Source organism: Lagenorhynchus albirostris, chromosome 7 (assembly GCF_949774975.1).
Source record: "Lagenorhynchus albirostris chromosome 7, mLagAlb1.1, whole genome shotgun sequence".
Taxonomy (NCBI): Eukaryota; Metazoa; Chordata; class Mammalia; order Artiodactyla; family Delphinidae; genus Lagenorhynchus; species Lagenorhynchus albirostris.
The window spans coordinates 90,828,031-90,844,849 of NC_083101.1; the positions used below are offsets into that span (position 1 = coordinate 90,828,031).

The window sequence follows — 16,819 nt, forward strand, 5'->3', positions numbered from 1 at the left end:
ATACTAAGTGAAGTAAGTCAGAAGAGAAAGACACATATATGATCTCTCTTATATGTGAAATCTAAAATACGACACAAATGAACTTGTCTACGAAACAAAAACAGACTCACAGACATAGAGAACAGACTTGTGGTTGCCAAGGGGGAGAAAGAGGGAGGGAGGGTTGGATTGGGAGTTTGGGGTTAGCAGACGCAAACTATTAAATATAGGATGGATAAGCTACAAGGTCCTACTGTCTAGCACAGGGAACTATATTCAATATCCTGTGATAAGCCATAATGGAAAAGAAAGAGAGTTTTATTTATAGGTTCCATCCCTAACTGAGCTGGCCCATCCCCTCCCATGGTTCTAAGTGCAGCCCGAGGCTGCAGACTTCCCACCGTGGTCTTCAGCTCCAGAGCAAGCCACCTGCAAACCAGCCGCATCTTCCCAGGGGCTGGCAACTCTCCTTTGCTACTGATTCCAAGACACATCCAGATAGCACAAATGTGACCATGAAAACAAACTCAGGCATGTTCAAATCAGGGAAATAACATTCTTATCTCTGTTTAGTAGTTGCTTAATTTTAGAATAGCTTAGAGTTACAAAAAAGTTGCAAAGATCTGTACAGAGTGCTGTGGACCCCCGACCCAACTACCCCTATTTCCAACACGTTAGTACTTTAGTACGTTAGTACGACATGCTTATCCAACTAAGGAACCGAGATGGATACGTTATTATTAACCAAAGTCCACACTTTACTAGAATTTCCCTAGCTTTCCCCTAACATCCTTTTTCTGTCCCAGTCTCCTCTGGGCTGTGACATTTCTCAGACGTCCCTGGGTTTTGATACCTTGAAAGTTTTGAGGAGGACTGATCAGGTATTTTGTCCCTCAATTTGTTTGTCTGTTAGTTTTCTGATGTTTTTCTTATGGTTGGGCTGGAGTTATGGGGTTTGGGGCGGAAGATCCAGACACAGATAAAAATGTCATTCTCCTCAGGTCACATCAAGGATACACACCATCAAGGATACACACATCAAGGATACACCCCATCAACGGGACTTGTGACAAACAATTTTACCCTTGATCACCTGGCCAGTATCGTCTTTTATTTATTTATTTATTTTTGCTGCGTTGGGTCTTCATTGCTGCACACGGGCTTTCTCTAGTTGCGGCGAGCAGGGGCTCCTCTTTCTTGCGGGCACGTGCTTCTCATTACAGTGGCTTCTTTTGTTTCGGAGCACGGGCTCTAGCTGTGCGGGCTTCTGTAGTTGTGGCATGGGGGCTCAGTAGTTGTGGCTCCCAGGATCTAGAGCGCAGGCTCAATAGTTGTGGCCCACGGGCTTAGTCGATCTGCGGCACATGGGATCTTCCCGGACCAGGGCTCGGACCCGTGTCCCCTGCATTGGCAAGTGGATCCTTTTTTTTTTTTTCTTTGTTCCTTTTGGAACCAAAACTTTAATCCCAAGGAGTCTCACAAAACATATTACAAATGACAGCATGAAAAAAAAATTGCACAGTAACTCAAAGTTCAGCTCTACAATATACCCTTCATCCTGCAAGACACTGGTATCTTGATAATCTCAACTTCCAAAAAACATTACAAAGAGCTATGTATTCATGTACAGCAATCACAGAGGGGACTTATGACCTAACTCAAAGGGAAACTAACTTCCTTGAAAGTTCTTAGATTCGAAACTCACTGGACAACCTCTTGTCCAGTGTGAAGACTAGTGGAATTCTTAAACCTCTAATCTAGGGTAAGGGTGCGGCTTTCACTTCTACCTGCTGGCTTGTGTTCACAGCACCTTTTAAAGACTGCTTGCTTAACTACAGCTGCATATCATATCCCAGCTACAGAAAGTCTTTTCAATGTTTGCCAGTGTTGTTTCCATAATAATAAACATCACACTTTAGGTGGGCAGGAGTTAGAGTTTTATTATCAGTCTAGGCAAGACCAAAAATTCAAAGCAAATTCAATTTTGCTTAAGAGAACATTGTAAAGAAACAATTCTTCATATTACATGCCTCATATGACCCATTTCAAACCATAGAGAATGACACCTTTATGTGTCACTGTCCCAAGAGACAAACAAATGTGAACAGCTAAAACATTTAAAAAGTGCATCAAGCTTCGGAAGTCTCAAACGAAACTTGAATTTTCTGTACATACTCCTGTCAAATGAAGTTATTTCCTGTGCACCACTCCTCTTGCAAAGTGGTCTGCTATTTCCTTTCATTTGACCTGGATCGGCTAGGAGACCTAGAGAAAGATCGGGACGGCTTGCGATTTCTCTCCCGGGACAGTGATCTCTCTCTTCTCCTATATCTACTAAAGGGACCTGCTCTGGCTGCGGGAGAAGCTTCTCTGTCTTGGAGATCTGTGGTGAGGGGGAGGCCTCCTCCTCCGATAATCATCTCGAGGGCGACGACCCCAAGAAGGAGGCGGCCACGATCTCGACTTCTCCTTTCCCCATTCGACAGGTCCACTCTTACTCGGCAGCCACAGAGTGTTCTCCCGTCTAGTTCTCAGACAGCATCCGCTGCATCTCGGGGACCTTCATTTTCAACAAGAGCGAAGCCGGGAGGGTTTTTAGCAACCCACACACTTCGGAGTGGTCCATAATATCCTAAAGCTCGTTCGAATTCAGTCTTGTTACCACTGTTTCCAAGATTCCTTACACAAACGTTACAGTCCAACGGACAGGACATCTCTCTCTCCCTCTCCCCCCTCCCTCTCCATCTCTCTCTCCCTCTCCCCCCTCCCTCTCCATCTCTCTCTCCCTCTCCCTCCACCTCCTTCCCTCTCCAGAGAGGGAAGGAGGTGGAGGGAGAGGGAGAGGGAAAGAGGTAGAGCCAGAGCGTGTGGAACAGGGAAACAGGGACAGGGAGAGAGGAAGGGAGAGAGGGAGAGGGGGAGAGGGAGAGGGAAAGGGGGAGAGGGAGAGGGAAAGGGGGAGAGGGAGAGGGGGAGGGAAAGAGGGAGAGAGAGAGAGGGACAGCGAAAGAGGGACAGGGAGAGAGGGAGGGAGAGAGGCAGGGGGAGAGATGGAGGGAGAGGGAGAGGCAGCGAGGTAGAGGGAGAGAGGGAGAAAGGGAGAGCGGTAGAAGTGCTGAGGAGGGGGGCTCCCTCCCCCTCCCACTCCCATCCTCTCCCTACTGCTTTCTCTTTTTTCTGCTTCAACAAACACCAGGCGCCTTTTAGATCAGCCCTGAAGTCAACGTTGATGCTTGGACAGCCTGACCTCCCCGCTGACTTCCAGCCCAGGACCACCGCTGGGAGATGAAGTCTGCGGGGCCCTGGGCACAGGCTGCACAGGCACCTCCCCTGATGCCCAATCTCTCCCCGTTTACGAGGCAGCCGACACTCCCCTCCCTGACTCCCCAAGATTTGGGGCCTTTTTACTATGTGTCGATAATGCCATGAGCTACTATTTAACTCTTCCACGAGGACCCATCTCCCAAAATGCAGTGGTTTTCAGCTTTGGCTGCACTAGAGAACCCCCAGGGAAGGGAGAGACGTCTCTCCCTCCCTCTCTCTTTCTCTCCCTCTGTACTTCTGTCTACCTCTCTCCCTCTCCCTCTCCCTCTGGGGTGATGCCCGATGAGCTCAGAATCGCAGATGGCCCCCCCATCCCCTCTCTGTGGCTTGCATGGGGGATGCACCTTCTCACTGTGGCCCGGGCATGGCCTTGACATTCAGACATCGGGTCCTGCACGGACACTTGTGTTTGTTCCATAGCGCAGGTGGCTGCAGTCTGTGCTTCTGTAGATGGGGGCTGTGCGTGAGCCCTTCATCTTACCCGCAGACACCACTGGTGCTCGCTCGGCCTCGTGGGTGATGCGGGGGGCACGGGGGACAGTCTTGTGTCCCCACCTTCTTGGGCTACAGACAGGCCACGCTGGTCCTGTGGTGACTGGGGGCTCCCAGGAGAACCCCACTGCAGACCGGAGAGGTGGCCCCAGAGAAGGTGGCGTACGCCTGGGGCCGGGCCTCATCAGTGAGCCACGGGCCACCTGCAGCAACAGCTGTCTCACCGTCCAGGGGCTGGGTGTTCGGGCGCCGTGGGGTTGAGCCACTGTCTGCACGCAGCCGTGTTTGTCTTGTTGAGTCCGCGGAGGCCCCTTGGTGGCTCCTGGAAAGACTGGCCACATTTCTTCCTGCCCTTGGCCTTAGAGCCCATCACGTTCATGCCGTTTCTTGTTCCAAAAGGACCTGTGTTAATAAAGACCACGTGTTAGGACAGCACCAAAGTGTCTAGAAATCCGGGCCAGGAGGAGGAGGGAGGGGGATTGGCTGTGCCCGCCAGTGGCCTGGGAGCCCTGCCCGCCTGCAGAGACCTGGCCTGGGGCCCGTGGGGAGGGCGTGGCCCTCGGTCCCCAGCGCCTTCCGTCTCTGGGTTCCAGGAGAACTGCGTAATCCTCAGGGAGCTGGTGAGGCTGCAGGCCCTGAAGTCCCGCCTGCTGGGGTTCCGCACGCATGCCGACTCTGTGCTGGAGATGAACATGGACAAGACCAGCTAGGTGGTGGCCACTGTCCTAGGTAACACCGCCTCCCCCTGAGTCCCAGTGGGGACGGGGTCAGGCGGACCTTGACCAGACGTGGTGCTGCCTGAGACCCCACTGTGTCAGCCCTTGGGGGTCACCTTCCCAGACCCTTCATTCTGCCTTGAGGGGCGCGGGGTCGGGGGTGGCTGGGGGGCCGCCCCAGGGACGTAGCCGAGCCTCTCCCCTCCGCCCGCAGGTGAGCTGGCCCAGAAGCTGAAGCCCCTCGGGGAGCAGGAGCGGCCGTGATCCTGGAGCTAAAGAAGGCCGAGTGCCAGAGGCGGGGCCTGCACTTGGACGGCCCCATCAACGCCTGGGACCTGCGCTACTACATGAACCAGGGGGAGGAGATGCGCTACCACGTGAACCAGTACCTGCTCAATGAGGCTTTCCCCATGCAGGCGCTCACACGCGGGCTGCTGGGCATCTCCCAGGAGCTGCTGGGGCTGACCTTCGACCTGGAGGAGGGCACCAGCATGTGTCACGAAGACGTAAGGCTCTAAACGGTCTGGGACGCGGCCTCGGGCAAGGTCACCCATCGGCAAGTTCTACCTGACCTCTATCCTCGGTGCGTGCGTGGGGGAACCTGTCGGCCGTGGGCCGGGGCTCCTCTGTGGAAGCGGGGCCTCATCCACGTCCCTCCGCAGGGTGGGGAAGTCCGGGCACGTGGCCTGCTTCGGCCTGCAGCCGGGCTGCCTACAGCACGATGGGAGCTGCCAGATCGCCATCGCGGCCATGGTGGCCAACTTCACCAAGCCTACGCCCAACCTGCCCTCCCTGCTGCAGCATGATGAGCGGGAGACCAACTTCCACGACGTCGGGCACGCGATGCACCAGCTCCGCTCCCAGGCGCAGGGCTGCAGGCAGGGGGCGGGGAGGGCCCGGGCGTGCGTGGTCCTCAGGCAGGCTCTCGCTATGGGATGCTTCCACTGACATCACCCCGCACGTGGTGACGCCCTCGGTGTCAGCTTCCATCATCAGACCCCAGGCACTGGGCGCGTAAATAACGGAAATGGATGTCCTCGAGGCTCTAGAGGCTGGAAGACCCAGATCAAGGAGTCAGGGCTGGTTCCCTGCATGTTAAATACATGCACTCAAGAGGTGCCTTGAAAAAAGACAAAAGAAAAGAAAGGAACGTTGCCTGCAAGTCTGCTGACAGCCGGTGATGAGAACCAGAGGGAAGGCTCTGGGGCCGGGGGCGCAGCGCCCTGTGAGCTCGGGGGCTGCTGCCAGTCTCCGTGCAGGCTCAGCAAGTCCCCGTGACTTCCCCACGTGGGGGGCACCAGCTGAGCGTCTGGGCCCAGGACCCACTGCTCGTTCAGTCTTCCTGTGGTCAGCCCTTCATCCTGAGCGCGATGCTCTCACACGCTGCACCGGGGCGTGTGGGGACAGTTTACTGAGCTGTACAGACGTCACTACTGCTTTGGACCATTTCCGTCACCCCGAAAATGTCCCTCACGCCCTTAGCTATCACTCCGTCCCCCCGCCAGCCCCTGACAACCAGGAACCCACTCGCTGACTCTGTGGATCTACCTGCTCTGGACGTTTCTCCTCAGTGGGGTCACGCCCTGTGTGTCCTTCTGTGTATGACTTCTCTCGCTGAGCATCGTGTTCTCAGGGTGTATCGACGCGGCAGCGAGCGTCAGGGCTTCACCGCGTTGCATGGCTGAGGGACGTAAAGAAGTCAAGAGAAAAGAAAAGAACGTTGCATGCAAGTCTGGTGACAGCCGGTGATGAGAACCAGAGGGAAGGCTCTGGGGCCGGGGGCGCCGTGCCCTGGGAGGCCCTGGCGCTGCTGCCAGTCTTGGTGGGGCACGGGCAGCACCGTCCCTCAGGAGCTGCTGGACAAGCTCATCAAGTCCCGGGAGGCCAACCCAGATGCGGCCGGACCGAGGGAAGGGAAGGGGGCTTCCGGTCTGCCCGGCTGGAAAGCACGGCCTGGACACGGTGCCAGCCCCCCGTCTCCTTCCTCCCGCCCCCCAGGCCTCTTCAACCTGTGCCAGATCGTCCTGGCCAAGGTGGTTCAGGCCCTGCACACGCAGACGCCCGCGGACCCGGCCCAGGAGAATGCCCGCCTCTGCCAGGAGATCCTGGGGTTCCCAGCCATGCCAGGTAGCCAAGCGCGCACCTGGCTCACCTCAGCGGTTGGTTGGCGGCTACTGCCCAGGTCAAGAGGATCGTCTGGTGGTGTGTGAATGGGGACCGACTGACGGGCTCTGGCCGAGGCCCGCTGACCTCTGGCCTCTTCCTGCCACGGTTCCTTGGCTGGTCCCTCCAGCTGTGGCCCGCGGAGTCCGAGGGTGGGGTGGGAGGCTCTGCACATGCTTTCTAGAGAGCCTGGAAGAGGCAGGAGAGGGCTTCATACCCCGAACAGAAGGCATCGACGAGGTCTGCCCATGCGTGTCGGTGCGGACACGCGGTTCACTCCCTCGTGAGCACTTTAACCAGCGATCTCCCCGTGGTGGAGGGCGAGCCCTGACTCATCTCTCACAGCCTCGGCAGCTGACCTTGTAAGAGGCTTAGGAGTGAACCCTCGTGAGCTTCAGCAGAAAGTCGGCAAAGATTTATTTGTGTCCCTCCACTGAACTGCCAGCAAGGTCCCCGTTTTCTACAAGTGTTGGGCCAATACTCTCTCTAGTGGCAGGGGACTCAGACAAGGCTGCTTTGGGGCCCCCACCCCCGCTCTGGGGCAGGGGCACTGAGCGGCCAGGGAGCCGGGCAGGAGCCCCTCCGCGTGTGTCCCAGTGACCCACCTGCCTGCGACCTTCGGCCGCCTGGCAGGAAGCTACGACGCCCAGTCCTATGGCCAGTCATTCCTGCAAGAAACACTGGAACCAGTTTCTGCCAACCCGCCAAAAAAAAACGACTTCAAAGGCAACGTGGTGTCACAGGAAGGGCTTGTTTCTGTGTTTCTTTGTTTTTAGTTCACTAGGCCTCACTTAAAATTCTGATTCCACAATGCACTTGCTTTGGGATCTTCAACAACACTCATAACCTCTGCAAGTTTCAGTAGAGTAAGTTTATGTGATTACCTTCATCTGTAATATCCCTGTGTTGCAATCTTAATTAATTCAGATTAATTCATCTTAATCTTAATCTCAAGTTCAGATCAAAGACTAGTTCCTCTGTGACTTCTCCTCTGAACTGATTCAAAAGCCTCCTCTCCCGTCCTCATCTGGCTTCTCTTCTCTTCTGGAATCTCATAAGAACTTCTATGACCTCTCTGGTTTTTTGTTGTTGCTGTTGTCTGTTTGTTTGGTTTTTAATTGAAATATAGTTGATTTACAATGTCGCGTCCGTTTCAGGTGTACAGCACAGTGATTCCGTTTTCAGATTCTTTTCCCTTATAAGTTATTACAAAATATTGAGTACAGTTCCCTGTGCCATAGAGGAGATCCTTGTTGTATCAACTCTATGCCTTCTTTGAATGACCGTAGCACTTGTTGTCTGTATCATTTTTTATGTCTGTTGTGGTTTTGTGACTGAAAATGAAAATTTTCTATTTGTTCATGTCCTGGCCCTTCCTTAGAAATGTGTTCATTTACCTATTTCATATTTATTGACTACATCTTAGACACCGTGTTAGCTGCTTGTTCTAGATGTTAGTAAAACATAGACCTTCCTGCTCAAAGGGTCACAGTATTTGTGGGAAAACAAAAAAACGAACAACTTACATCTCAAATAGCTTTGTACTTCCCAAAGAGAGCACACCTCGTAGGTACAATAAATATATGTATTATACATAAATGTATAAATAGTTAATGGCATTAAAAACTTGAGATAACTGCTTTTCTATTCGGAGGAAATGATGATAATATTTCACCAGGAGCTCAACACCACTCTGAGAATGAGGGCTTAACCCCCGACCTGGCTCACTGCATCGCTTTCTTATATGAAAATAGACAAGTCTGTACATGCTCTCTACAAAAAGGCTTATCTGGCATGAATTTCAGGTAGCAAGAAGAAAAATTCAAGAGGTTCAGAGAAGCATCCAGAAGCTCAGGTGACTGTCTGGCACTAATACAACTTGCTTGACAGGAAAATAGAGCTGTAAATCTCACAAAATTAGATGATCTTCTAAGAATTTCAAAACCGCCTGCTAGTAATTAGAAATCCTAGAAGAACCGCTTCTTTTAAAGCATACTGATAATATGCTTTACAGCTTAATATTCAGAAGCCTATGTTTTGGCTAAGTGAGCTTCAGGAATGAAGGAAACTTGTGGTTCAGTTCCATCTACTCTGGAACCTCTGGTCAAAACACCTACTTCTGTGCTCAGCCATCTTATCATCTGTAAAATGGAGGCAACTCTAAGAAAACATAGTCACAGAGATGTTGCACAGTTTCCTGTGTCACTGTCTTCGTTTCAGAAAACCAATAACGTCTAAGCTACTACTGCAAAGAGTGCAGTGTTACTTGGGGTCATCTAATGCAGCTCTGTCAAAGTAAAGAAAAGGAAAGGGGCCTAGAATAACTATAATTTTCCCAAGAGGACACTATTATTTTATGGCAAATCTGAGTCAAGAACCCTGATCTCTTTGATGCCATTCCATTGTTCTTTCGTTGGGTTCTCAGCGACCCAGAGAAAGAAAGAGAAATAAAACTCCTATGTGCTGTGTCACTGGTACAGGACGTGGCAAGATTGGAATTGGAGAACTACATATTAACAGGTATTTGGGAAATTCTTCAAACTAATTAAGATATATACCAGGTACATAAAAAACAGTTATGTTTTCCCAAGACGATTCTGTGGAATGAACAGAACTGGTAACTGAAGGTGCCTGTGTGCTGCAGTTCCAAACAGGACGGGTGAATGCTTGTTTTCTGGCACCTTTAAGACTCCACCCCAATATACACATTAAAATAAAATTAACATTTCAACTGGGTCATATTTAATTCTGCATGCTCTTGTAAGTCAGCAAAATAGTCCATATATCATTTAAGTTGTCACTCACTTTCTTTTCTTTTCTTTTCTTTTTTTTGCGGTACACGGGCCTCTCACTGCTGTGGCCTCTCCCGTTGCGGAGCACAGGCTCCGGACGCGCAGGCTCAGCGGCCATGGCTCACGGGCCTAGCCGCTCCGCGGCATGTGGGATCTTCCCGGACCGGGGCACGAACCCATGTCCCCTGCATCGGCAGGCGGACTCTCAACCACTGAGCCACCAGGGAAGCCCGTCACTGACTTTTTAACTTGACTTTTAATTTCTAAAAGTCTTTCGAAACACAAAACAGAGGTGGGAAAATGGTATATGGGAAGCTGCAGAGATGAAATAAGCTTACTGCATTCGGCATAAAGATGAATACCCAAACAACTTCTGCATAGCTGGAAGTGTCCAAATCTACTATCTTTGTTTTGTAGTCAAGGCTTCCGGAAAAATATGCTAACGGATTCCTAATTACCCAAATGCCCCATATCTGTTTCAGTAAGTATCATTATATATTATGGAAATTTTTCTCAGTGACAGAGAAAGACATCCTGGCCGAGCATCCCCCTGCCCATGACACACAGATGATGGGTCTCAAGCTACCTTGAAGGCGTTGGAGCCCACTTTACCCATTACTAATATTAATGGAGGACAAAACTTCATATTCTGTTTGCTCTGTTTGTTAAATCACTTCTTCCCTTCATTAAAATGGATGACACATAATTTAGTCTGTAGTGTGTGTATCACTGGAAACTGAACACATTTTTGTTGGTTTTATTAATGTCATAGGTTTCTAGGGAGGGTCTACTAAATAACTAAGTCTAGTTTCACAGTTACAAATAAATTATGATGTAATTTTGAATAAAGTAAGCTCATCATAAAGGAAGGATACTGAGAGTTGCTACTACCCCTTCCTTGAGGGGCTCTTGTAAAGCACTAAATCAAGTAACAGAGGTTTATATGCATGCATATATTTTCAATGATATTTGAACACACTTGAAAAGAACTCTACAGAATGCATTATAAAACCTCGATGCTGTGTGTCCCTAGTTCCCAGCTCTCTCGTTCAAACTATTTAAATGAACAAAATGTTATCTATTAGGATAGCTATCAGAGTACTCCAAATACTACTTCTTGCAGTACCCTGTCCCAACCATTTGCCTTCCTCTTCCCATTAGTCCTTAATTCAGAAACCCCAGAGATTTGTTCATTAATTTATGAACATATTTCTTCATTCAGCCAAGAAAATTGATGGATCCCGTACCAAATTTCAGGCACCCTTCTTCAGGATGTTTTCTAGGCATGTTCAGGAAACACAGCAGTGATTAACACAGATGAATATAGCCTCTCTCGAGCTGAGGGGAGAGACAAAAGTAAAGAAGCAAATATAAAATCATAAGTGTAAATACGTAAATAAAAATTGAATAAATGGGTAGAATAACCAGTATATCAGGTAAGTGCTGGAGAAAAACAGCAAGCAGGGAAGGGGGATGGAGATTGTTAGCTGGTAGGAGGAGGCTGCGATCGGAAACTAAGTGATCACTGAGGGCTTTCTGGGGAAGATAAAATTTACGAGGGAACCTAAGGTTGTGAGAGGGAGCAAGGTGCATATCTGGGAAGTGAATAGTACAAGCAGAGGGAACAGTCAGATGGAAAGGCAATGAGGCAAGAGTGGGCTTGGAGTATCCAAGGAGCAGAAAGGATGTCAGTGTGTGGAAAACAGAGGGAGCAAAGTGGAGAGGAGAAGGAAACAGTCAGAGAGGAAACAGAGGCCCAGATTTCTAGGGCTGTGGAGGCACTTTGAGGACTTTGCTTTTCCTGTGAAGAAGCCATTGAAGAGACTTGAGTGACATGACCTGACTTATGTTTTAACAGGATCTCTCTGGATGCCATGTTGATTAGAGACTGCAGGAGAATAAGGACAAGCCCCAGAAGACCAATAGTTGATTCAAATGTCAAGAAACATTTATGCCTTCACCCTTCAACTTCACAAATGATGCCATTTCCATTGAGCTACTGAAAAATATCATCTGGCTTTCAAAACAATAAACCAGAAGGCATTTTCTCACATAAACAAGGTCACAAACAACTGTCAGCTAAAGTTGAAATAGCAACAAATCAAATAATAACAAAAAACATTTTTTTATAGATTTTAAAACCTTACAAAGCATTTTCTTGTCCATTATCTAAGTTAATCCTCAAATCAACGCCATGAGATAGTTATTATTTTCCCATTAGAAGTGACCGCATATTAAATCCTTAGTGATTGCTCAAGAAAAGCTGAAATCTTGAGTGTACATCTATTAATGCCAAGGTTGGGTTTTTTACCCATGGGAACATTGGATGCTAAAATCCACAGGGATTTTCAGCTCAAGATGGCAGACTAGGAAATATATTTACTTTCTGGTCCTCCTGAAACCATGTTTAAATAAAACTGCAGAAATACCAAAATTAATCAACCAATAAAAGCCAAGACATTGTGGAAGTCATCAACCACAGGAAGATTTCAACACATTTCGAGAAGGCAAACAATGCAATGGAGGGGCCATGAACAAAATACTGAAGAAAAGACTACGCTAAGCAGGGTCTGCACAAAGCCAGGCAGCTTTTGCTGAGCCCTGGTTATAGTAAAGAACAGAGGAAAGAAGAGGGGCTGAAAACAAGGAGACAAAAGTCATTTTAGGAAAAAACGTTCACTTAATGAGCTCCAGGGAACACTCAGCCTGCTGCCATACTCACTCATGGATTACAGTGGATTGTTGGTAAGCAAGACAAGAAAACAGGGAACCAACAAACAAAAATCAAGACACAGTTTCTTACTGAGCTCTTCTCAAATGAGATCAAGAAATTATGGTTCAATGCCATAGCTGTAAATCATTTCTGCTCCTGGAGAGGTTAGAAAGGGCTTATAATAGCTACCCTTTGTTTTCAGACAGAATTTAGGTCTGAGCAAAAGCTTTTGTGTCCTCCAACCTCAAAGTTTATTGGGGATGGAAGTCCAAATTTGCTTTGACATACCATAAAAAGAATCTCATGAGCAGAGGGTCAAACTACTTTTGGAATATATGAATTATGCCCAGTGTGATTTTAAATAGATTTTAAACAAAAATATATAAATTTTCACTGATCTATATGATTCTGAGTTCTGAAACTTCTACATGTTACATGCCTGATATATAACACACAATGTCAGTCCCAGGAGAGAGAAAACACTCCAATGAAGCAAGCCAAAGAAACAAGATTCGAACAAGGTAAAGTGATGTGTAGACCAAGACCAGGATTTTTCAATTCTTTCCTGTCATGCTGTAGCTTCCAGCTCCTGAATAACAGCATGTTTCCCTTGTCCTAGACACACAAGAGTATGTCTCCTCTATGGGGCGTAAGAAGCTCTAGAGTTACATATGTGTAGTAAAGAGTGGACCCAGCCGGCATACTCACAATGACCAAATTGTGTTGATCGTACTTTATTTTAAACCAATACATCGCTCCATGCTGAAGTTGCAATAAATGATATATTTCCTTTCTAGACATGAATGAGATGCCTTACTGGATATACTCCAGGAAGGCCAGAGAAACTGGCTTCTAATCCATACAGAATAATTCATTGATGAATTCCTTTCAGGAGAGCCCCTGATTTATCTAGAATATAAGCTTTACATACCTGGATCCTTCAAACTAGACCAAAGGGACAAATCTAGGCTGCAAGCCTCAATTAGAAATGTGGGATGGTGCTATGCTGACAACTGGTGGTCCCTGACCTATCTTCTGAGATTAGAACCCAGTGTGGTGGATGACCAATTCACACGTTGAACAAAAGAACACCTCCTACAGGGCAGTGTATGTGTTCATTACAGGTATGGCACTTAGGGCTAAAAGTAACACATGAAGCATATATGATAAGGAGGCACCAGAGTCCAGAGCACGAGCTCTGGAATCACACAGGCTTGCTTCGAATCCCGGCTAAGCCACTACCATCTGTATACCCTGAAGAACAGTCGAAGGTTTAAATGTTCTTTTACCAAATTTCGAAAAACAAGTGAAGAAAGAACCTACCTGCCAGGAAGGGACATCGTGGGGTGCAGCATCCAGTCGCGTCAGGGCTCTGCATCCCCTGCTCAGAAACCTTCACCGCCTGGCTCATGGTGATGCTGGCGCTCCTGTCTCCAGGGCTCGCGGACAAGCTGGGGAGGTCCACGGAGGCGGCGGGCCACAGCCTGGCAAACTCTGGGTGCCTCCTCCACTCAGCTCTGGGCAGGCTCTGGCCTCTGGGCCCCGTTGCGGGGAAGGGCTGGCCGATACATAGCCAGGGCTGAGGGGTCTGCAGAGCCGGTGCCCAGGCAGGGTGAGCTCTGGAGGAGAAGACTTCCACAGTCCCCAACAGTCTCCGCATGGTGGCCCATCCGGTGCCAAACACCTGCCACCCACAGCGACAAGTCCCAGCCGCTAGAAAGCCCAGAAGGGCTCGGGCTCTTTGCCCTCGGGCCGGGTTTCTCCAGGGGCTGGGCTTGTGTGGGGCCCCCATACCACCCCCTGACCCGCCCTTGCTCTGTGACACGTACAATGCAATGTCAACACCCAGGCTGAGCCGGCCAGTGTTCAGTGCGTGCTAGACCTTGAGAAGACTTAGCAGCTAGGGAGAAGCTCTCCCACTTTCACTCGCTTTTCTCAGATCAGGCAGGCAGCCCATCTCACCCCAAAGCTATGGACACCACACCTCCTTCCCAGGCTATCGTTTTCCGTTCTGCCCCTGTTGTCCCTTTCCATTCTGCCCCTCTTTTCCCCAGCACCCCATTTACGGCTTCGGGTGTCATCGGTGCTGCAGCAGGCAGCACCTCTGACCCTGAAGCTATGGACACCACACCTCCTTCCCAGGCTATCGTTTTCCGTTCTGCCCCTGCTGTCCCTTTCCATTCTGCCCCCCTTTTCCCCAGCACCCCATTTACGGCTTCGGGTGTCATCGGTGCTGCAGCAGGCAGCATCTCTGACCCCAAAGCTATGGACACCACACCTCCTTCCCAGGCTATCGTTTTCCGTTCTGCCCCTGTTGTCCCTTTCCATTCTGCCCCCCTTTTCCCCAGCACCCCATTTACGGCTTCGGGTGTCATCGGTGCTGCAGCAGGCAGCACCTCTGACCCCGAAGCTATGGACACCACACCTCCTCCATAGGCTATCTTTCTCCGTTCTTCCCGTTTTCCCTTTCCATTCTGCCCGTTTTCCCCAGCCCGCCCCCCTCCCATTTACGGCTTAGGCCGGCATGGGAGCTTCAGCAGGCAGCAGCTCTGACACCAAACCTATGGACACCACACCTCCTTCCCAGGGCTGTCATTTTCCAGTCTGCCCTGTCTCCAAGTAGAACCGCTACCTATTTCACACGGCTGTTCCTAGTTCTGGGAACACACCACTCACTGGTAGCAATGCCTCAGCCCATGCCTCGACTCATTTACCTGCAACGCTGGCCAACAGATAGACCAACACTTCAAAGTTATGACAGAAAGTTGAGTAAGTTATACGCTTGGAATTGCATTTATTATTATTAACAAGCACAACTGTAGTGCTTAGACTATAACAAGTAATCTTCTAAGTGCTTAGCAAATATTAACTCACTTAATCCTCATAATGGCAACCCCATAGGTAGGTAATGTTCATAATATTCACCTTTTTTGGGGGAAACTGAGGCCCAGAGGGGTTGAATAGCTTGTCTAATGCCACACAGTAAGTAGCGGGCAGAAACCCAGGATGAAAACCAGACCGTCGAGACTTTCATCACTTTGCTGTGTCACCTTAATAGATGTTGTGGTTAGGGACGGGACTAAACCGACAAGACTCTGAACTTGAGAAGGGAGAAATTAGAAAGTGACTGATCCTAGAAACTAGAGAGGATTTCAGCTCAGAAATTTCTGGTGATGAGACCCGGAAGAACAAGAACATGGTTGGATTATTAACTTGGGATAGTATCTGAATCCATTGAGAAATGGTTTTGTCTTTTTTTTTTTTTTTAACTTAGAAAGGCCAGTTGGATGAAGATTAATGAAAAAAAAAAGTAGAAAGGAAAAGAGGAAGGTGCCTGAAGTGAGACATAACCTCTTCCCTGTAAGTACTAGGGGTGGGTGTCCTGTGGGAAAGGATGGAGCTCTCTCTACAGGTTTGTCACCAGGATGAACAAGGAGGAACATGGCAACCATTGTACTGGTTTTGATGATTCCTCAAAAACCAAGGCTTTAGTTTCCAAGAACTACCCACAGTAGCATACCTACCGTGTGTCAGACATGCCACCAAGTGTGTTTCCAGTCACACATTTTAATTGGAGAAATAGTTCCTATGAGGTACCCATTAGTTCCCTATGGCTGCTGTAACAAATTACTACCAATGAGCTTGCGTAAAACAAAACACACTCATTCTCTTATGGTTCTGGAAGACAGAGGTCCAAAACCAGTTTCCCTGGGCTGGAACCAGGAGTTGACAAGGCCGTCCATCCACCTTCTAGAGGCTCTAAGGGAGAATCTGTTTCCTTGACGGCATTCCTTGACTTCTGGCCACATCAATCCAACCCCAACTTCATCATCACATTCTCTTTGGAGTAAAAACTCCCTCTGCCTCTCTCTTACGAGAACACCAGTGGTTACATCTGGGTCCATCCAGGTAGGCCAGAAGAATCTCCCCATCTCAAAACCCTTACTTTCATCCCATTGGCAAAGCCCCTTCTGCCATTTAAGGTGACATTCACAGGTTCTGGGGATTAGAAGGTGGACATTTGGGGGCAATGGTACTATTCAGTCTACTACAAGGTAGATACTATTATCTTCCTCAGATGTAGGAAATGAAGTTTAGGGAAGTAATTTGTCTCAGGTCTACAATTTCCAGAGTAGAGATTTAAATTCTGCCAGTGAGACTTTAGGACACACTCTAAACAACTTTAACCTGTGTCCTTAATTACTGCATAATCCTTGGTTAAGAGTCACACTTAGGTATCAAGACCCAACTGAATATAACACAAGTACTGTCTCCTCTTTCACTACGTTTGCCTGGTGTATTTATGAATCTTGCCCAGAGCAGAAGAGTTCAGAAAATTGTTATGCACCTTTACTAGGAGAAAGCATTTACTGTTTGATGTGCACGGAGTAATGGAAGGCTATTTAAAATAAAATAAAATAAAATAAAATAAAATATGCCACCAAATCGTCAAGTGTCACAACAGAGGGAACCCCGTGGGAGTCTTGAGGAGACTAAAATTATCTCCAATTGTGCAGGTGAGAAAAGTGTCACTAAACGCAGTTGTAGTTCAGCCAAGCCCTACGGCACAGAAGTAGGAATTTGGATAGGTACGAATGGGAAAAAAAGACATTTTAGGCATGGGAAACAGTTTAATGCTG

General features: G+C 48.7%; 2 pseudogenes; one reads left to right on the top strand and one right to left on the bottom strand.

The window, feature by feature from the left end:
* Positions 1-269: 269 nt before the first annotated feature.
* LOC132522672 (serine/arginine-rich splicing factor 3-like) lies at positions 270-2,693 on the bottom strand (annotated as a pseudogene).
* A 1,479-nt stretch (positions 2,694-4,172) lies between these two features.
* Positions 4,173-5,317, top strand: LOC132522673 (thimet oligopeptidase-like; annotated as a pseudogene).
* Positions 5,318-16,819: the final 11,502 nt, after the last annotated feature.